At 41.6% G+C, this 21876-nt stretch overlaps 1 protein-coding gene across 1 annotated transcript in view; it reads left to right on the forward strand.

Moving 5' to 3' along the window:
* The window catches only part of LOC106092768 (fibronectin type-III domain-containing protein 3A), a 587249-nt gene that overhangs the window by 250490 nt on the left and 314883 nt on the right, over positions 1-21876 (forward strand). The gene's annotated exons all lie outside the window — the stretch shown is intronic.

The following is a 21876-nucleotide window of genomic DNA, read 5'->3' on the forward strand; positions in this document are numbered from 1 at the left end:
AAACGCTGTATAATAAAGTAACATTGAAATATGTGCTTCCTTGATGGAAGGCTTTTTCAGGTTGAATGGCACGCGACTACCAATCTCGTTTATTAGCCGCTTTACCTTAGGTCCGTTGTGAACACAAAAACCTAAAAAAAGTAGAGGAGGGAGAAAACCGATTAACAAAAACCACAGCACGGTGCAATCCACCAAATAAGAATAGAAAATGAAATTTACGCATAAGACAAGAACAAGTAAACGCGTGCTAAAAGCCATGCACATCATGAAGGGTACTATCAACCAACCGACCGAAGGGTCGAGAAGGTTCCTAACACATTTTGCAATTAGTGCCCTAAAGTCTTCAAAATGATTGAAGCAGCTCCCTAAAATAATCTCAAGGAATCGTATGACAGTCGGTACTGCCTATTGCAGCATCCGGTTCCGTTAACTTGTAGGGCTCAAACAAATTTAACCCCTCGGCTATCTTCCCCTCCCTTATCATGTCCTCAACCATTAACAAGCACTACGTGGGGTCATAGGCATAAGCGTAGAAAGGACTTTGGTAGGTGGGCTAAGCACACCCCAGTATAGTTTTAGCCCCTTCTCAGAACTTTCAAAATTACGTTTACATTGTTTTCTACAAAATGTACTAAGTCTTTGTACTTCTCATGACCCACTGGCCACGTCCGAGCTCAAGCATCTCATAGCTAGATACTGTCCAAGTTCCGTCATCTCTTGGAATGGTTCCGAGAGTTTTTTGAATCATTGAGAAGCAATCTGCGGAACCTGGAGGACTCATTCACTACCTCCATTGACTCGTAAAAACACACCCATGAGGTGAGGCCTTCTTGGGCGATTACACCTCGCTGTTGCACTTGTTTAGGGACTCCCTGCACAGGTCTCAGCCTGGAAGCAGCTTGGGTTTGTTTGCCCTATAGCCTGCTCGCCTCTATCTGTCTGTCTGTCTAAGTCTTCACAAGCCCCGTTCCAACAAAAAGGTTGCGTTGACTTACCCGTATGGGTCAGAGGGCAGTTCTATTCATAATTCAATTCAAGTTGCTTTCCATCAGTAAGCGAGGTGCTGATCGAAGCTTTGTTTAAACACTCTTCTTCTTTCTTTCGGTGTGTCTGTCTAAGTCTTCTCAAGCCCGGTTCCAACAAAAAGTTTGCCATCTTATTCCCAGACGTGAGGGCAGTTCCACTCATAATTAACTTCAAGTTCCTTTCCATCACTTAGCGAGGTATTGTTCGAAGCTTTGTTTCAACGCTCTTCACACAGCGGTTCCAGTTGGTTTTTCAGGGGTTGCTGTACGATGGGTAGACAATATCGGATCGAAGAAAAGAGTCCTCTTCGGACACTCTTCAAACCCTTAAAATGGTGCTATTGAGATTCGTCAAAGTTATGCCTATCACTTTTGGCCTTTTACGAAACTTGGAAGTCGGAACTTTACCAATATTACAAACATGCAGAGAGGAATTCAGAGTAAACTCATAAATCGATGTCCGTATGTCTCTTGTCCGATGACTCTTGTCCGATGTCTCTTGTCCGATGTCTCTTGTCCGATGTCTCTTGTCCGATGTCTCTTGTCCGATGTCTCTTGTCCGTATGTCTCTTGTCCGATGTCTCTTGTCCGATGTCTCTTGTCCGATGTCTCTTGTCCAATGACTCTTGTCCGATGTCTCTTGTCCAATGTCTCTTGTCCGATGTCTCTTGTCCAATGTCTCTTGTCCGATGTCTCTTGTCCGATGTCTCTTGTCCGATGTCTCTTGTCCGTATGTCTCTTGTCCGTATGTCTCTTGTCCGTATGTCTCTTGTCCGATGTCTCTTGTCCGATGTCTCTTGTCCGATGTCTCTTGTCCGTATGTCTCTTGTCCGTATGTCTCTTGTCCGATGTCTCTTGTCCGATGTCTCTTGTCCAATGTCTCTTGTCCGTATGTCTCTTGTCCGTATGTCTCTTGTCCGTATGTCTCTTGTCCGATGTCTCTTGTCCGATGTCTCTTGTCCGATGTCTCTTGTCCGATGTCTCTTGTCCGATGTCTCTTGTCCGTTGTCTCTTGTCCGATGTCTCTTGTCCGATGTCTCTTGTCCGATGTCTCTTGTCCGATGTCTCTTGTCCGATGTCTCTTGTACTATCTCTCTTGTCCGATGTCTCTTGTCCGATGTCTCTTGCCCTTTGTCTCTTGTCCGATGTCTCTTGTCCGATGTCTCTTGTCCGATGTCTCTTGTCCGATGTCTCTTGTCCGATGTCTCTTGTCCGTTGACTCTTGCCCGATGTCTCTTGTCCGATGTCTCTTGTCCGATGTCTCTTGTCCGTATGTCTCTTGTCCGATGTCTCTTCTCCGATGTCTCTTGTCCAATGTCTCTTGTCCGATGTCTCTTGTCCGATGTCTCTTGTCCGATGTCTCTTCTCCGATGTCTCTTGTCCGATCTCTCTTGTCCGATGTCTCTTGTCCGATGTCTCTTGTCCGATGTCTCTTGTCCGTATGTCTCTTGTCCGATGTCTCTTGTCCGATGTCTCTTGTCCGATGTCTCTTGTCCGATGTCTCTTGTCCGATGTCTCTTGTCCGTTTGTCTCTTGTCCGATGTCTCTTGACCGATGTCTCTTATCCGATGTCTCTTGTCCGATGTCTCTTGTCCGATGACTCTTGTCCGATCTCTCTTGTCCGATGTCTCTTGTCCGATGTCTCTTGCCCGTTGTCTCTTGTCTGATGTCTCTTGTCCGATGTCTCTTGTCCGATGTCTCTTGTCCGATGTCTCTTGTCCGATGTCTCTTGTCCGTTTGTCTCTTGTCCGATGTCTCTTGTCCGATGTCTCTTGTCCGATGTCTCTTGTCCGATGTCTCTTGTCCGATGTCTCTTGTCCGATGTCTCTTGCCCTTTGTCCCTTGTCCTATGTCTCTTGCCCGATGTCTCTTGTCCGATGTCTCTTGTCCGATGACTCTTGTCCGATGTCTCTTCTCCGATGTCTCTTGTCCGATGTCTCTTGTCCGTTGACTCTTGTCCGATGTCTCTTGTCCGATGTCTCTTGTCCGATGTCTCTTGTCCGTATGTCTCTTGTCCGATGTCTCTTGTCCAATGTCTCTTGTCCGATGTCTCTTGACCGATGTCTCTTTTCCGATGTCTCTTGTCGGATCTCTCTTGTCCGATGTCTCTTGTCCGATGTCTCTTCTCCGATGTCTCTTGTCCGATGTCTCTTGTCCGATATCTTTTCTCCGATGTCTCTTGTCCGATGTCTCTTGTCCGATGTCTCTTCTCCGATCTCTCTTGTCCGATGTCTCTTGTCGGATCTCTCTTGTCCGATGTCTCTTGACCGATGTCTCTTGTTCGATGTCTCTTGTCCGATGTCTCTTGTCCGATGTCTCTTGTCCAATGTCTCTTGTCCAATGTCTCTTGTCCAATGTCTCTTGTCCGTATGTCTCTTGTCCGCTGTCTCTTGTCCGTATGTCTCTTGTCCGCTGTCTCTTGTCCGATGTCTCTTGTCCGATGTATCTTGTCTGATGTCTCTTATCCGATGTCTCTTGTCCGTTGTCTCTTGTCCGATGTCTCTTGTCCGATGTCTCTTGTCCGATGTCTCTTGTCCGATGTCTCTTGTCCGATGTCTCTTGTCCGTTTGTCTCTTGTCCGATGTCTCTTGTCCGATGTCTCTTGTCCGATGTCTCTTGTCCGTTGTCTCTTGTCCGATGTCCTCTTGTTGATCCACTGGTCGTTCTCGCACACTAGCCTTCGCACTGCTTTGTTAGGTGGGTTCGTCTCCTCGTAAGGCTGGTAAACCGATGAGATCATCAGGCGACCTAATGACAACGGATGTAATTTCCAGGAATTTTTTCCGTTCAGTTTCATTAGAAGTTGCAGTCCTCACACGTGGACTTTATTTTGTTAAAAAACCCCACATAATTTTGTTCTGGTTATTACAAAATTTGTTTTTGCCTTTTAACTTGATTTGCAACAGCCATAAAAATAGAAAAATGTGTAGATTTTCCCCATTAAAAAAAAATCGAACATTGACCTTTTGTGCCTAGACTTTCAACATCATGGCTATTTTATTCCTTGCTCTAAATTTAGTTTTTTGTTTCTTTCAAAATGTCCTTAATTCTCCTCCTCCTTTAAATTTTCATCTTTGGTTACTTCGATTATTCATAATTTAGGCATTTTGCATTCATTGTCCGCTTGTTAATGTAAAATTTGCCATGACTATTTGAGGCAGGGAGACAAGCCAACAACCGGTCCTTAATTGGCCTTTTGACTGTGGTGTTGGTCGGACAATAATGGCAACACACACAGTGCCAGTAGCGTAACCAAGGAAATAATTATCTAAAATGTTCTTCAATCATAATTTGTTGCCTTTGATTTGCCACCAGAGCATTCACCAACCCCCCCAACTACCTAAACCCTCAGCCGGCATATCCTTTGGAGTCATTGCCTTCTACTACTCATTATTATCTCATTCATGTTGTATTGTTATTTGCTGAAGAAGAGGCTATTTTTATGTACTATTTTCTTTTTCATCTCAATCTTCATTAATATTACATGGTGATGGTAATTTGTTGCTTCCTTTTGCTAGTCTACGCCCCCAACTCCCAATCATTGCCAACCCATCACAAACTAAACTGTTTCCGTTTCCTATTTTTTTGCTGTTGTAGTTGTGGTGGCATATGGCACAGCAGGAGGTAGACATCAAAGCTTTACTCCTATTGTTGATATTTTGCGTTTCACTTGGAGAAAATTGGAAATACAAATACCTATAATGATGTTTTATTCAATATATTGTTATGATTTGGTAGGAGTAGGAGGGAGCGAGAGGGGGGGGGGAAGCTCCAAAGGGCCATGGTTGCGAATCAAATCGTACTATTAGTTATTCAAAGAAATAATAATGAAATCTAATGGGAAACTACATAGGACCACCTGTGTGCCTATTTTAATATGCCCATTTCTTTCCTTTAGTAGCTAAGCTCCATCAACTTCGAATGGAATATTCAGCGCGTATGAAATTGTCTTGAAAATGAAATTTCGATGAAATTTTCTTTGAAATTCGAGCTAAATGGGAAGCCAGTTCCAGTGAGAAAAAGTGTAGAAGAAGAGAGAATAAAGGTATGGGATCATAGGTCTAGAGACGAAAGAAGAGAGAAGAACATAGGGAGCCATGCAAATGTCCCCAATAGTACACTCGGAAGCCAGTTTCGGTTTCAGTGAGAAAGAGTGTAGCAGAAGAAGAATGAATAATGGCATGAGCTCATAAATCAAGAGACGAAAGAAGAGAGAAGAACATAGGGAGCAATCGAAATGCCTCCAATATGTTTGTGCATCTCTGAAGAGGCAACGCATCTCTGTAAGTGTCCAATAATCCTGCGCTTCCGCATACAACATTGGTGTTAAGGGTTCTGTTGGATCGCATGTGGGAAAAATTCCGTTGTATCAATGAATGAAAGAAGACTTTTTACCGATACCTATCAGCCACCCTGTGGATATGTGGTTAGTCGGAGACTGAAACACCTTGTCTCCAGCTTTACTCCGGTGGATGGGAGGCTAGCCAAAATCCGCATAAAAGCCAAAATCCGCATAAAAGCCAAAATCCGCATAAAAGCCAAAATCCGCATAAAAGCCAAAATCCGCATAAAAGCCAAATTCTTCAACATCAGCCCTATATGTGTCCATGCCCCGATGGAAGACAAAGACGATCAGATCAAGGATATTTTCTACGAGCGCCTAGAGAGAGAATATGACCATTGCCCCTCCCATGATATTAAAATCGTTCTGGGAGATTTTCAGGCGAAGATAGGGAAGGAAGACATTTTTGGTCCAACAGTCGCATACAACATCGGTGTTGAGGGTTCTGTTAGATCGCATGTGGGAAAAATTCCGTCGTATCAATGGATGAAAGAAGACTTTTTACCATTACCTATCACCCACCTTGTGGATTTGTGGTTAGTCCGAGACTGAAACATCTTGTCTCCAGATTAACTACGGTGGATGAGAGGCTAGCCAAAATCCGCATAAAAGCCAAATTCTTCAACATCAGCCTTATTTGTGTCCATGCCCCGATGAAAGACAAAGACGAGCAGATCAAGGATATTTTCTACGAGCGTCTAGAGAGAGAATATGATCGCTGCCCCTTCCATGATATTAAAATCGTTCTGGGAGATTTTAAGGCGAAGATAGGGAAGGAAGACATTTTTGGTCCAACAGTCGCATACAACATCGGTGTTGGGGGTTCTGTTGGATGTGGGAATAATTCCGTCATATCAATGAATGAAAGAAGACTTTTTACCGATACCTATCAGCCACCCTATGGATATGTGGTTAGTCGGAGACTGAAACACCTTGTGTCCAGCTTTACTCCGGTGGAGGAGAGGCTTGACAAAATCCGCATAAAAGCCAAAATCCGCATAAAAGCCAAATTCTTCAACATCAGCATTATTTGTGCCCATGGCCCGACGGAAGACAAAGACGAGCAGACCAAGGATATTTTCTAGGAGCGCCTAGAGATAGAATATGATCGCTGCCCCGCCCATGATATTAAAATCGTTCTGGGAGATTTTAAGGCGAAGATAGGGAAGAAAGACATTTTTGGTCCAACAGTCGCATACTACATCGGTGTTGAGGGTTCTGTTGGATCGGATGTTGGAATAATTCCGTCGTATCAATGAATGAAAGAAGACTTTTTACCGATACCTATCACCCACCCTGTGGATTTGTGGTTGGTCGGAGACTGAAACACCTTGTCTCCAGCTTTACTCCGGTGGATGAGAGGCTAGCCAAAATGCGCATAATAGCCAAAATCCGCATAAAAGCCAAATTCTTCAACATCAGCATTATTTGTGCCCATGGCCCGGCGGAAGACAGAGACGAGCAGATCAAGGATATTTTCTACGAGCGCCTAGAGAGAGAATATGACCATTGCCCCTCCCATGATATTAAAATCGTTCTGGGAGATTTTAAGGCGAAGATAGGGAAGGAAGACATTTTTGGTCCAACAGTCGCATACAACATCGGTGTTGAGGGTTCTTTTGGATCGCATGTGGGAATAATTCCGTCGTATCAATGAATGAAAGAAGACTTTTTACCGATACCTATCACCCACCCTGTGGATTTGTGGTTGGTCGGAGACTGAAACACCTTGTCTCCAGCTTTACTCCGGTGGAGGAGAGGCTAGCCAAAATCCGCATAAAAGCCAAAATGTGCATAAAAGCCAAAATCCGCATAAAAGCCAAATTCTTCAACATCAGCCTTATTTGTGTCCATGCCCCGATGGAAGACAAAGATGAGCAGATCAAGGATATTTTCTACGAGCGTCTAGAGAGAGAATATGACCGTTGCCCCGCCTATGATATTAAAATCGTTCTGGGAGATTTTAATGCGAAGATAGGAAAGGAAGACATTTGTGGTCCAACAGTCGCATACAACATTGGTGTTGAGGGTTCTGTTGGATTGCATGTGGGAAGAATTCCGTCATATCAATGAATGAAAGAAAACTTTTTACCGATACCTATCACCCACCTTGTGGATTTGTGGTTAGTGGGAGACTGAAACACCTTGTCTCCAGCTTTTCTCCGGTGGAGGAGAGGCTAGCCAAAATCCGCATAAAAGCCAAAATCCGCATAAGAGCCAAATTCTGCAACATCAGCCTTTTTTATGTCCATGGCCCGATGGAAGACAAAGACGAGCAGACCAAAGATATTTTCTACGAGCGCCTAGAGATAGAATATGATCGCTGCCCCGGCTCATGATATTAAAATCGGTCTGGGAGATTTTAAGGCGAAGATAGGGAAGGAAGACATTTTTGGTTCAACAGACGGAAATTTTAGCCTCCTCGAGATAACGTTCAATAATGGGTTGAGGCTGATAGATTTCGCCGCGGCAAAAAACATGGTAGTTGGTAGCACCTGATTTCAACATAAAAATATTCACAAAGCCACATGGCTGTCACCCGATGAAAACACGAGAAACCAAATTGATCACGTTGTGATGAGAAGTTTGCCCCTGTTCCTTAGTGGAATGTTCATGGGCAAAATTTGTTGTTTGTGATAGATGGAAGGCATTCATCCAGCGTGTTAGATGTACGATCGATCCTTGGAACGAATATAGTTTCGGATCATCACCTTGTTACAGCAAAGGTTCGCATCCGTTTGAACATGACGAGAAAAGTACGGTCTGACACTGCAAGGAAGCTGGACATTGAAAAGCTTCAAACACAACAGATGGCAGCGGCATACTTCACTCGACCGACCCAACTGCTTGATGAAAGCACTCCTTGTTCCGATGATATAATGGCTCCTTGTTCCGATGATATAATGGCGCAGCAAACTATTGCCCACTCCATGGAAAATTCGCGAAATCCGTACTTGGGTACCGCAGGCCTCCCCCAAGAAACCCATGGTGCGACCAAGAGTGTCGAGATGCTACTGAAGCCAAGAATGGGGCATATAGAGCAACCCTGCAATCAGTAGCAACGAGCCAGATGAAGGAGAGGTATCGGGAGAGGAGAAACGCCTAACGGCGTGAGTGAGTGAGTGTGAGCGAAAGATGTGAGTGTGAGCGAATTGAGATGTACAGGAGTCAGAATGAAGTCTGGAAATTCTACCATTAAACATCAAACCGATGGCTTTGGTGCAGGCACATCCTCCTGCAGAGACAAAGAAGGAAATCTGATAACTGACACAGATAGCATGCTGAGGATATGAAAAGAACATTTTTCCCAACTGCTAGTGTTCGATGTTGGTGGCGAAGAGGATACCGCAGAACCAATCAATGATGATGATATAGAATGTTTACCAAGTAGCAGTGACCCGACAGAAGAACAACAAGGCAGCAGGAGCCGACGGGTTACCCGGTGAACTATTTAAGATCGCAGGCGACACGCTGATAAGGCGTATGCATCAGCTTATCTGCGCAATCTGGCTAGAAGAACGCATTCCCGATGATAAGTTAGTGTCCGACAATAGCAGCGAAGAGTATCCCTGATGATGGTATAGAATGTTTACCTCCTAGCGCTTGAAACGCTATTCTACGTTCGGCTAGTGGTACAAATATTCTATCATAGCCAATTAATGTAAGTAAAGTATCACAACCTTGTTGAAAATTCAGTTTTGACAACAAAGACATCGTTTTTATATATACAAACTTTCAAGGTGCTTAGGATTATATTCTTTGGTGATAAGTTGTTTTCCAAATTTTCATTGGCTCCGTTTTCTAAGGGTAGGCATAGATTTAGGACTCTTTTTTTCCAAGGGAAAGGTTAGTTTTAGTAAATTTTTTTTAATTTTACTATTCTTCTCCGGGGGAAAGGGTAGTTTAAGTAGCCTTTTCCAAGTGAAAGGTGAAAGTTTTAGTACCCTTTCCAAGTGAAAGGGTAGTTCTATTACCCTTTCCAAGGGAAAGATATTCAAGTACCCTCTCTAGAGATAACGAATAGTTTTAGTAGCCTTTCCAAGGGAAAGGGTAGTTCTAGTACCCTTTCCAAGGAAAAGATATTAAAGTACCCTTTGACAAAGAAAAGGGTAGCTGAAGTACGCTTGCCAAAGGACAGATACATTCAGGTACCCTTTTTCGAGGGAAAGGGTAGTTTGGGTACCTTTTTTCAAAGAAAGAGGTAGGTTAGGTACGATTTTCCCATGATAAGGGTAGTCTTAATACCCTTTTCCAAGCAAAAGTGTAGTTCTAGTACCCTTTTTCAAGGTAGAGAGTAGTTCTACTTCCCTTTTCAAGCGTAAAGGTAATATTAGTACCTTATTCCAAGGAAAAACGGTAAATGCAGAACCTTTTTTCAACTAACGGGTTAGTTTAAGTACAGTCTTCCAAATAAAAGGGTAGTTTAAGTACCTTTTTTCCACGAAAATTTAAGTTTTAGTACCCTTTTCTAACGTAAAGGTTAGTTTTAGTACCATTTTTGAAGGGAAAGGATATTTTTAGTACCTTTTCCAGGGGAAAGGATAGATTAAAGGGTACTAACCCTTGACTGAGGAAAAGGATAGTTTTAGTACCCTTTTGCAGGGGAAAGGTTTGATTAAAGGGTACTAACCCTTGACTGAGAGAAAGGATAATTTTAGTACCCTTTTCGAAGGGAAAGGGTAGTTCTAGTACCCCATTTCCAAGGAAAAATATATTCTGGTACATTTTCTTAAGGGAAAGAGTAGTTTTGGTACCTTTTTTTCCAGGGGAAAGATAGTTTTAGTAACCTCTTTCAAAGAAAAGGTTTGTTTTAGTACCCTTTTCCAAGGCAAAGGGTAGTTTTAGTACTTCCTCCCAAGGGAAAGGGTAGTTTGACTGCCCTTTCCCAAGGGTAAGGGTAGTTTGACTACCCTTTCCCAAGGGAAAGGTAGTCTTATTACCTCTTCCCAAGGGAAGGGTAGTTTTAGTACCCCTTCGCATGGGAAATGGTAGTCTTAGTACCCCTTCCCAAGGGAAAGGGTACTTTTAGTACCCCTTACCAAGGGAAAGGGTAGTTTTAGTACCCCTTACCAAGGGAAAGGGTAGTTTTAGTACCCCTCCCCAAGGCAAAGGGTAGTTTCAGTACTCCTTCCTAAAGGAAAGGTAGGTTTAGTACCCTTTCCCAAGGGAAGGGTTATTTTAGCACTTTTTCCCAAGGGAAAGGATAGTTTTGGTAGCCTTTTCTAAGGAAAGTACCATTTTTACCATTTTTTAGTTTTAGTACCATTTTTGAAAGGAAAGGGTAGTTTTGGTAGCCTTTTCCAATAACAAGGGTAGTTTTGGCATCCTTTGGTATGAAGTTCTAGTACCCCTTTCCAAAGGAAAGAGTAGTTTTAGTACCCATTTCCAATCGAAAGGGTTATTTCTGTACTTTTTCATGGTAAAAACGATATTTTTAGTAACCTTTTGCAAGCAAAAACGTGGATTTAGTACCATTTTCCAAGGAAAAGGATAGTTTTTGTACTTCTTTTTATGCGAAAGTGTAGTTTAGGTACCATTTTCCAATGAAGTGTTCAGTTTTAGTACCATTTTCCAATGGAACGCATAGTTCTTGTACCCTTTCCCAAGGGGAGGAATAGTTTTGGTACACTTACCCAAGGTAAATTGTAGGTTTGGTAACGTTTCCCAACCGAACGGGCGATTCTAGTAACCTCTCCCTACCGAAGGTGTAGTTTTAGTAAACTTTTTCCAAGGAAAGGGTAGATTTAGTACCCTTTTTCAAGCAAAAAGTTGGTGTTAGTGCCCTTTTCCAAGAAAATGGGTGGCTTTAGTAACCTTTTCTAATAACAAGTTACCCTCTTCCCTTTATCCAGGGAAAAGGGTAGTTTTATTACCCTTTTCCAAAGGAAAGGGTAGTTTTAGTTCCCTTTTTCAAGCCAAAGGGTGGTGTTAGTACACTTTTCCAAGAAAATGAATAGTTTTAGTAACCTTTTCTAAGGACAAAGATATTCTTTTTCCCTTTATTCAGGTAAAAGAATAGTGTTATTACCCCTTTACCCAAGGCAAAGGGTAGTTTTAGTACCCTTTTGCAATCAAAAGGGTGGTTTTAGTAACCTTTTCCTTTTCAAGGGTACCCTATTCCAAGAAAGTAGATAGTTTTACTACCCTTTTCCGAAAAATGGGTAGTTTTAGTAATCTTTTCCCAAAAAATGAGTTTAGTACCCTTTTCCAAGAAAATTGGTAGTATTTACCTTTTCTAAGCACAAGGGTAATTTTAGTGCCCTATTCCAAGGAAAAGGGTAGCTTTAGTACCCTTTCCCAAAGAAAAGGGTAGTTTTAGTACATCATTCCAAGAAAACGTTTTGTTAGTTTTAGTTCCCTTTTCCAAGGAAAAGGAAAGTTTTTGCATGCCGTTTCAAGAAAAAGGGTAGTTTTTGTATCCCTTTTCATGGAAAAGGGTAGTTTTTGTACCCCTTTTCACGGAAAAGGGTATTTTTAGTACGCTTTTCCAAGGAAAATTGTACTTTTAGTAAAAAGATTTAGTTTTAGTACCCTTTTCCCTGGAAAAATTTAGTTTTATTATCCTTTCCTAGGAAAAGTTTAGTTTTAGTACCCCTTTCCAAGGGAAAAGGTAGTTCTAGTACCCTTTTCCAAGTGAAAGAGTTGTTTTGTTTTAGTTCTGGTATTCTTTTCCAAGGGAAAGGGTAGTTTTAGTAACCTTTTACAAAGAAGAGGGTTGTTTTAGTACCACTTTCCAAGGGAGAGGGTAGTTTTAGTAACGCTTTGCAAAGAAAATGGTAGTTGTAGAATCCTGCCCCTAAGGAGAGGGTATTTAGTACCATTTTCCAAAGGAAATTTAGTTTTAGTTCTCTTTTCTTAGGGAAAAAGTATTTTAAGTACATTTTGCAAAGCAAAAGAGTAGCTTAAGTCCCTTTCCCAAAGAAAAATTTAGTTTTAGTACCTTTCCAATGGTAAAGAATAGTTTTAGTACTCTTTCTCAAGGTAAAGAGTAGTTTTAATTACTTTTCCCAAGGTAAATGGATATTTTAGTACAGTTTTCCAAGGGAAAGGGTGGTGTTAGTATACTTTTCCTTAGACGAAGGTTACTTTTACTACCGTTTTCCGAGGAATAGGATATTTTTTTTACCTTTTCCGAAGGAAAGTATCCAAGGAAAGTATTTCCAAGGGAAAGGGTAGTTTTAGTAACCTTTTTCATAGAAAAGGGTGTTTTAGTACCACTTTCCAAGGAAGAGTGTAGTTTTAGTAACGTTTTGCAAAGAAAATGGTAGTTTTAGTACCCTGCCCCAAGGGAGAGAATTCTTAGTACCATTTTCGAAGAGAACGAGTATTTTAAGTCCCTTTTCCAAAGAAAAATGTAGTTTTAGTACTTTTTCAATGGTAAAGAATAGTTTTAGTTTTAATTCCTTTTCCCAAGGTAAATGGAGATTTTAGTACAGTTTTCCAAGGAAAAACGTAGTGTTTGTATACTTTTCCTCAGGCAAAGGTTACTTTTACTATCGTTTCCGAGGGAAAGGGTATTTTTTTACCTTTTTCCGAAGGAAAGGGTAGTTTTTGATACTTTTCTAAAGGTAAAGTGTAGTTTCAGATACTTTTCTAAAGGAAAAGGGCAGTTTCAGTACCCTTTCCCAAAGGGAAGCATTTTTTTCGCCCTTGTCTAAGAGAGAGGGTAGTTTTAATACCCTTCCCAATTGGAAAGGGTAGTTTTAGTACACTTTGCCTATGGAAAGGGTAGTTTTAGTACACTTTCCCATGGTTAGGGTAGTTTTAGTACACTTTCCCATCGGAAAGGGTAGTTTTAGTACACTTTCCCATCGGAAACGGTAGTTTTAATACACTTTCCAAACGGAAAGGGTAGTTTTAGTACACTTTCTCAACGAAAAGTGTGGTTTTAGTAAACTTTCCTTAGAAAATGGGTTATTTTAGTACACTTTATATTTAGTACACTAGGAGAGGCTAGTTTAAGTACACTTTCCCAACATAAAGGGTGGTTTCAGCACACTTTTCCAACAGAAAGGATGGTTTTAGTACACTTTTCCAATGAAAAGTGTGGTTTTAGTACTCTTTCACAACGGAATGGACCATTTTAGTATGTTTTTCAAATGGGAAGGGTAGTTTTAGCACACTTTCCCAAGTGAACGGTTAGTTTTAGTACACTTTCCTTGGAAAAAGGTTTATTTTAGTACACTTTTTCATTGGAGAGAGTAGTTTTAGTACACTTTCCAAACGGAAAGTGTAGTTTTGATACTTGCTGAATGAAAAGGTTAGTTTTAGTACCCTTTATTAACGAAAAGGGTAGTTTTAGTACCATTTCGAAAAAAATAGTTTTAGTACAGTTTTGGCACCCTCGAATAAGGGAAAATTTAGTTTTAGTACCCTTTCTCATTAAAAAAGTAGTATAAGTACCCTTTCTACTTGCCATCGCATTTGGAACATCCTATACGTGGGAAGTCATATCGGTAGTAAGTAAAGGCCTTATTTACAACCAACTGTCTTTTTTAACCTTTCCTCTTTATTGGAGAACAGACATAGACTCAGACAACAAAGCTTTAAACAACTTTTCAATTTAATTCCCCAAAAATATTCCAGACACATTGAAACCTTAAATTAATGCAAACCATACCTTATGAGGTCCAATGGAGTTTTTACGACTGTTTTTCAATGCACTCTCACATTTCATGAAACATTTACCAATGTTTATGGTGTAGGTGTCACGCAACGTTATTTACAAATGAAAATCAAGCTAATAAAACATTTGTGGCATAAGAAGTAGGGCAAAAACCCCAAAAAACACAAAACTCCGCGGGGGCTTTTTATTTGGATATTTCTATATTAATTTATACACGTAAAAATACATATCCAATTTTATGGGGGAACATTTCAAATAAGCCTGCGGGAAGCCCAAGGATATTAGCAAAGTATTTCTTTCCATTTTTGTTCAAATATATGCCAAAAACATTGAAAAAAGAGACAAACATATTTTTGGTCAGTATTTTTGTGTGTTTTTTTTTCATTTTTTTTTTTGGCATTTTTAAACATTAAACCATAAACCAGAAGCATTTATTGTTGATTTTCATATTTGTTTGCCAAAACCCCCCTTAGCCAGAAACATTTTCGTAATGCAAGCTTTCTCCAACCCCACCGCTTCTCACCATGACACGTGGCCTGCCGCAATGTATTCGCCTTTATGCCACATAGATGAGCATTGAATGGAATTGTGGGAGTGTTGTTTTTTTGCGAACGTTGGCCTAGCCTTATTAGCCTAATTTCCATTGAGACCATCAACAGTGTGTGCTAGGGTTCTAGCCCCCCCCCCCCCAAAAAAAAAATGTAATATGAAGGGCTAGGGAAAAAATACGACTGAATACACTTTTGTATCTCATGGTCATAAGAAGAAGGCAAAGCCCCCCCCCCCCCCCCCCCCCCAAAAAAAAAGAAAAGAAAAGAAAAATAATGCCATGAAGACATGCTGTGGTGCTTTCAAACTTTCATACAAATTGGCAAATAAATGCAAATGCCAAGCAACCAAATGAAATGAAAAGAAAAAACAAAAAAACAACAACAAACCATCATCATGGCGTGTAGTAAATATCACTTACAAGTAAAACGATTTTAAGTGGAAAACAATATAAAGGCAAAAATATGGCATTAGACAAAGGATTCGATTGTAGACGACTAAGAAAATACACTAAAATTTGTTTTGTAGAAAAGTTTTTTAGGGACTTAACTGCACCTTAGTGGAGGTATTAGGTTTGCGTTTTATTCTATTGAAATGTTTTCTTGACAGATTTCTGTTTAAGCCAATGTCGGAAAACTTTAAGACCTCTTTTGATGTTGGGCCTCATTATCTTAGATGGTTCAATCTGTGTCCATATGTCATCCATTAAACTTTTGTATCTTAACTTGAAGAAATGGCACTTCTTTTACAGGACTTTCTTGGTTTTTGTGGAATTTGCGGTCAAACCACTTTCTTCAGCTTATGATAACCTGCATATGAGAACCTCATATCCTTGAAGACAGAATGCAGCCTGTGAAAAAACTACACCACACAGGCTGGAACATTAGGGTCCGATCTGTGTGATATTCATTGCTGTCACGAGAAGCTTAGCTGCGATCTAGCCGACGCGTCCACAGGTTGCGGATAGTGGAATTCTCCATATTGGTTACGTTTCGCCTGAAACAATAGTCCAGTGGATGCTGGAAGACGAAGAGAAGTGAGAGGCGATGATGAGATACGTCACATGCATATAAATAGTATGCATGCGGAGATCTGGACGCTGACACAATGACGATGAAATAGGGTCCTACCCGAAGTAATGCTATGCGGATCCGAGGTGGAATTAATTCCCATGGGTGACACTGGGTGGGTTTTTAACCGGTACCATTGATAACGGAGTCCGGCATAAGGCGAAAGATTTACCCGTCACAAGCATTTGCCCGCAAACATGATGATGGGTTAGACGATTCTTGCATAATTTTGTTTGCATTCTTGAAGTAACTTAAAAACAAAACTTTAGTATTCAAATTTGGGGTGGGGTATCTGGGGGGAAGACCCCACCGCCAAAATCTGTCAAAAGGATATATGGACCAATCATGACAATATGGGACTCAAGGTAATTGAGGATAGAAAGCGTATCTGATATCTAATTTCAAGAGACAAGTATTTTTGGGTGCCGTCTCACTACTTAACACCCCCCCAATCGATACCGATCATACCAATATGAGGACCAAATGAAAAGAATTTGGAAGTAGAGTATTAATCTAATATTCACTTAGGACTTAAGGCCACAACAGAATGAGAGCATTGAGCTTTGTTTTTGAGCGAAGACAGAAATCGAGCGACATTCTGTATTGCTATACGTGAAGTAGTGTTTTTAGACGTCAAAGTTAAACAAGTTAAGTTCAGCCGAGTCGAACTTTGGACACCCACCACCCCAGGTATACGCGTAAAACGCCTTTAGTCATAATTCGGTGAAAAATGCATAATTTACGCCCCTATTGCAGCTATATCCGAATATGATCCGATTTGGACCAATTTCGGCACGGACATTAATTGGTCTAATAAGTACAAGTCATTGTTCAATGTTGTAGAACAAAATATTGGTGTTTTTGGTAGCTTTATCCAAATATAGACCGATCTGAACCATATACGATACGGATGTTGACAAGCCTAACATAGGTCACTGTGTGAAATTTTAGCGGTCTACATGGCAGCTTTATCCAAATCTGGACCGATCGGGGCCAACTTGAAGAAGGGTGTCGAGTGGCCTAACACAACTCACTGTCCCAAATTTCGGCGACATCGGCCAATAAATGCACCTTTTATGGGCCCAAAACCTTAAATCGAGATATCGGTCTATATGTCAGCCAAATTGAAGAGGGATGTCCAAGGGTCGAACACAACTCACTGTCCCAAATTTCGGCAAAATCGGACAATAAGTGCGTCTTTTATGGGCCCAAGACCTTTAATCGAGAGATCGGTCTATATGGCAGCTATATTCAAGTCTAGACCGATCTGGGCCAAATTGAAAAAGAATGTCGAAGGCGTAATACAACTCACTGTTCCAAATTTCGGCGACATCTGCCAATAATTGCACCTTTTATGGGCACAAGACCTTTAATCGAGATATCGGTCTATATGGCAGCTATATCCAAATCTGAATAGATGTGAGCCAAATGGCAGAAGGATGTGAAAGGCCCTAACACAACTCACTATCCCAAATTTCGACGATATCGGACAATAAATGCGCCTATTATGGGCCCAAGACTTTTAATCGAGAGATCGGTTTATATGGCAGCTATATTCAAGTCTTGATAGATCTAAGCCAAATTGAAGATAGATGTCGAAGGCCCTAACACAACTCACTGTCCCAAATTTCGGCGACATCGGACAATAAATGCGCCTATTATGGGACCAAGACTTTAAATCGACCAATCGGTCTATATGACAGCTATATCCAAATCTGAACCGATCTGAGCCAAATTGAAGAAGGATGTCGAAGGCCCTTACACAGCTCACTGACCCAAATTTCGGCGACATCGGACAATAAATGCGCCTATTATGGAACCAAGACCTTTAATCGAGAGATCGGTCTATATGGCAGCTATATCCAAATCTGGACTGACCTAGGCCAAATTGAAGAAGGATGTCGAGTGGCCTAACATAACTCAATGTGAGAAATTTCAGCAAAATCGGATAATAAATGTGGCTTTTATGGGCCTAAGACCCTAAATCGGCGGATTGGTCTATGTGGCAGCTATATCCAAAACTGGACCAACCTGGGCAAAATTGAAAAGGAATGTCGAAGGACTTAACACAACTCACTGTCCCATATTTCAGCATATTTCAAGATAATAAATGTGGCTTTTATGGGCCTAAGACCTTCAATCGGCGGATCGGTCTATATTGGGGCTATATCAAGACATAGTCCGACGTACGGACATGGCTAGATCGTCTTAGATATGTACGACGATCAAAAATATATATACTTTATAGGGTCGGAAATGGATATTTCGATGTATTGCAAACAGAATGACCAAATTAATATATCCCCCTATCATTGAGCTTAAAACTTGAATCGGACAGCACTCATTTATATGTGAGAAGTTTACCCCAGTACATTAATGGAATGTTCAGGGGCGGGCCCATTTTAGCTAATGTGTTATATATACTCACATCAGTTTGTGTTTACCTGATTGTTAGTCTTTTCCGTAAAAAATAGCGGAGCAGATTTTCAGATAGTACAAAGTGGTCACATAGCACCCTGCACCAAGATGGGGGGAGGTCCCTTCCCTTTACGTGAATTTTCAAAAACACCAAAGCTCTGAGATCGGTTGGGCGATTCTCTAATAGTAACCCAAAAACCTAAAGAAATGAAATGCAACCCACCCGAAATGAAATTTCGGGTGGGTTGCATTTTCCTTCTCTTATTCGCCATCTTCCTGCTCTTGTTCCTGTGGTGTAACAATGGACAAAACCATCTAACTGAGTCTGATGGCAAAGTGCCACTTAAACCTAACCTACCCGATTTTCAGGGGAGGGCTTAACTCTACATTGTGCCAACTAAAAGAAAAAGTCGGCTTAGTTGTTTGTGAGTCTATGTGGAATAGTCATTCAAACTAATAAACAAACAAACTTCAATTGATGCCATTTGAGAGGAACGATTATTCTTTTAGTTCCTTTCACATCAATTTGAAATATTTTCAACAATTCTCTCTCTCTCTCTCTCTAATTTCCTAATAAAAATACAATCCAAGGTCATCATCATTTGATACCAATATGATAAATGTCTCCTGCAATACACACATTTCGTCCTTGCCTAAGACCATATCCTTTGAAATCTTTTCCCTATTGTCCTACAACTTCTCTAGCAAAAACTAATCATCTTAGTCTATTACAATGGGACCAACGTATGACCTTTCACAATGCGTAGCGTGCAAAATGTGTATAATTTTTGTCCTTTTGTTAACAAGTTGTAGTACAAAACCGGAACGTACATAAATGTCAATTGGAAATAAGAGGCCATAAACAACTTAAGCTAACGATGCATGAATGTAAACAGAAATTTTTGCCATCACCATCATCGATGGCAGCAGCGGTGCGACGCCACATACCACCAACAATGCCTTTTTGCATTTAAAAGGGAACCAAAAAAAAAAAAAGAAAATTAGAAAAAAAAAAATTGGTTAGCAAAATGAGCTTGGCAGCAGCAGTAACTGGCTGTGTAGGCGTCGGTAAACAAGCTTTCTTACAAGTACTCAAGTACTTGTATTAGGTACACTTAGCCTCTAACTGGATGCGAATGTATGTGTGTGGCTTGGCATGGGTGTATGTTCATGCTGGCATTTTTTAGAAGACCAAACCTCTATATGTAAATGTGTGTGTGTGTGAGTGTGTGTGTATACTTAAAAATGGCCCTTAGGTCGCTTTGGCCTTTCTATTTTTTATTTTTTTTTTTTTTTTTTTTGCCATTGTAAGGCAAAAATGTAGAGGGAGCCCCACATTGATGTAGCGTCGTCTTTCATAGAAATGAGCAAAACCAAATTTCACTGCTCAAATCATTTGGACCGTGACACATGGCCATTCATTGTTTGTAACTGATTTTGCTTTGCTGTGACTTTTTTTGAGCTGAGAAAACCAATGAGCACTGGCTTTTTGGCAAAAAGCAAACATTTTCCTATTGAACTTAAGGGCATTTTAAAGGAAAGGGAAAAATTTTAGTTTTTCATTACACTTTAGTTGGAGGACTTGTGAAGTTGAATAAATTGGGGTAATGCAGATGTAAGGGGAAGGATTGGCCTCACATATTACTAACTACTACTAAATTTCCCATTAACATTCCATTACAGGTGAAATCTTTTGGGAAAATGTAAGATGGAAGGCAATTTACTAGTCTAAATCATAGTAAAATCGCTTTCGAAGTTCGCTTCTTATTTGGTAACGGGCTGCAAGGTGTATGGGATCGGTAAATAGGGTCTCTCTCACAACATAACGAAGCGAAAGAGAGGATACACGGGCGCTGGCTCAGTGCCTGCTGTTGCAAAGGGGCAACGGGAAAACCTCAACTGCGGACTCCTAGATGTGATTAGTCAACATGTATCGTCACCGTGTTGGGTGACGATGCAGACGGCTATAATACGCAGACCTAGCTCGGCTGTGATGATGGAGGGCCACCGGTCAAAAACACTGGCTACTGCCGCACAGTGGGAGAAAATCGAAAAAAAAAAACTAGAAAAATATGCCGTGTGAGAACGGGTAGACAAATCCATTTGAAATTTGGAACAGTTAGAGCTGAGGTGTTAGCGAGATCGTGTGTGTTAAGGCCCAAGGTTGTCCGGACGCTTTTTGGCAGGCCCCTAAAATTGGTCACCTCGGTACCTCGAAAAATTGTGGGGGTTGTCAAATCTTCGTTTGTGGTACGATTTCCAAAATAGAGATATCTTAGTAATTCTTTTCGGGTTAACCAAGTTTATTGACGGCAGTTCTCTGGCCTTCACCTCCAAAGGCTTCGGGTTAACCAAGTTTATTGATAGCAGTCCTCTGGCCTTCACCGCCAAATCGACTGCACTTTCCAGACATTAGAGATTTAGGCGCGATGGGGATTAGCCAGGCGGTGTGGGTTTTCAGTACAACTGTTGCAAGGCTGGCCACCTTTTCCCGGGAAGTATTTCTTAGGAAGCGGACTAGACTTAGTAGAGGCATAAATACACGCTAGTTATCCATAACGAGGTGTTGCTGTACTGGCGCGACTGTGTGATTTGGTGCTGTGCATGGCATGGCCTGGCACCTGCCTTGCCCATGTCTGATGCAGCGGTGTTTGCCCATTGTTGGTTCCCTTAGTTGTTGTGGTTGTGTTCCGTTGGATTGTAAAGTCGTTGATTGTAAAGTCCCATGTTGTTGCTGATTTATGTGGCGTAGCCCGTGTGGGCTGCCGTGTCCTGTTTGTGTTTTGTGTATATCGTCCGGTTGTATGTTTGATGCAAACTTTTGTATGCTGGCTGAGGTCGGCTTTGGGGCGATTTTTTCCCCTTCAGGTGACCAGTCCGGAACTGTTTGGGTTCAACTGGTAGTAGTCTTTTAAGGCTACGAAATCTGACCGGGGACTTTAATCTGGTACCACGGGTGTAAGGAGCCCCTGGAACTTTGGTTCCAGCCTGACAATGGTGAGGCCCCATTGGGGAGCAACGTGGTGGCTGTGGTTTATACCCAAATCGCGGGTAGAGCATAAGCTCGGCGTGGAGTTGCGTTTTCAACCGGGTGCCGTGATTCATAGATCGGAAGGAGTTTTAGATTATGCTCCGCTCCTAACCAAGGAGGTGAACACATCCAAATACGTGGGATCAAATTGGTACTCATGTGTGGGTTACCACATGTGGGGGCGTTGGTAGACGCATTGTATTCACCCTTGGGCCTTGGGCCTCGCAGGTTTGGACCGTGATGGCAGGTATCTGCGTAAAACTCGACATTCGTGCCCTTTCATTTCCCCTTACTCCATTATGGACCGGCATCGTCAGAGTAGGAGATTAACGCCTTCCCTGAGGATGGCAAAATCCGCATCGTTTGGATGCCGGGCCATAACGGAGTAAGGGAAAATGAAAGGGCAGACGATTTGGTGGTGAAGGCCAGAGGAGTGCCGTCAATAAACTTGGTTAACCCGAAGCCTTCGGGGTCGACTCAGTCCGGGTTAAGGGAAGAGTGGGCGACGAATGCGCATGCAACATTGTAATAGGACGGCGAAATTCCTATGGGAGGATCCAGATCGTAAGAAGACGAGGCCCGATTTGACTTCTTGAGCCCCTGGGAGCACCAATTTTCATCCGATTTGGCTGAAATTTGGCAAACAGTGTTTTGTTATGACTCTCAACAATGGAGCCAAGTACGGTCCAAATCGGTCAAGAACCTGATATAGCTCCCATATAAATCGATCTCCCGATTTGACTTCTTGAGCCCCTGGGAGCATAAATTTTCATCCGATTTGGCTGAAATTTTGCATATGGTGTTCCGTTGTGACT

The sequence above is a fragment of the Stomoxys calcitrans genome, chromosome 3, assembly GCF_963082655.1.
Source record: "Stomoxys calcitrans chromosome 3, idStoCalc2.1, whole genome shotgun sequence".
Taxonomy (NCBI): domain Eukaryota; kingdom Metazoa; phylum Arthropoda; class Insecta; order Diptera; family Muscidae; genus Stomoxys; species Stomoxys calcitrans.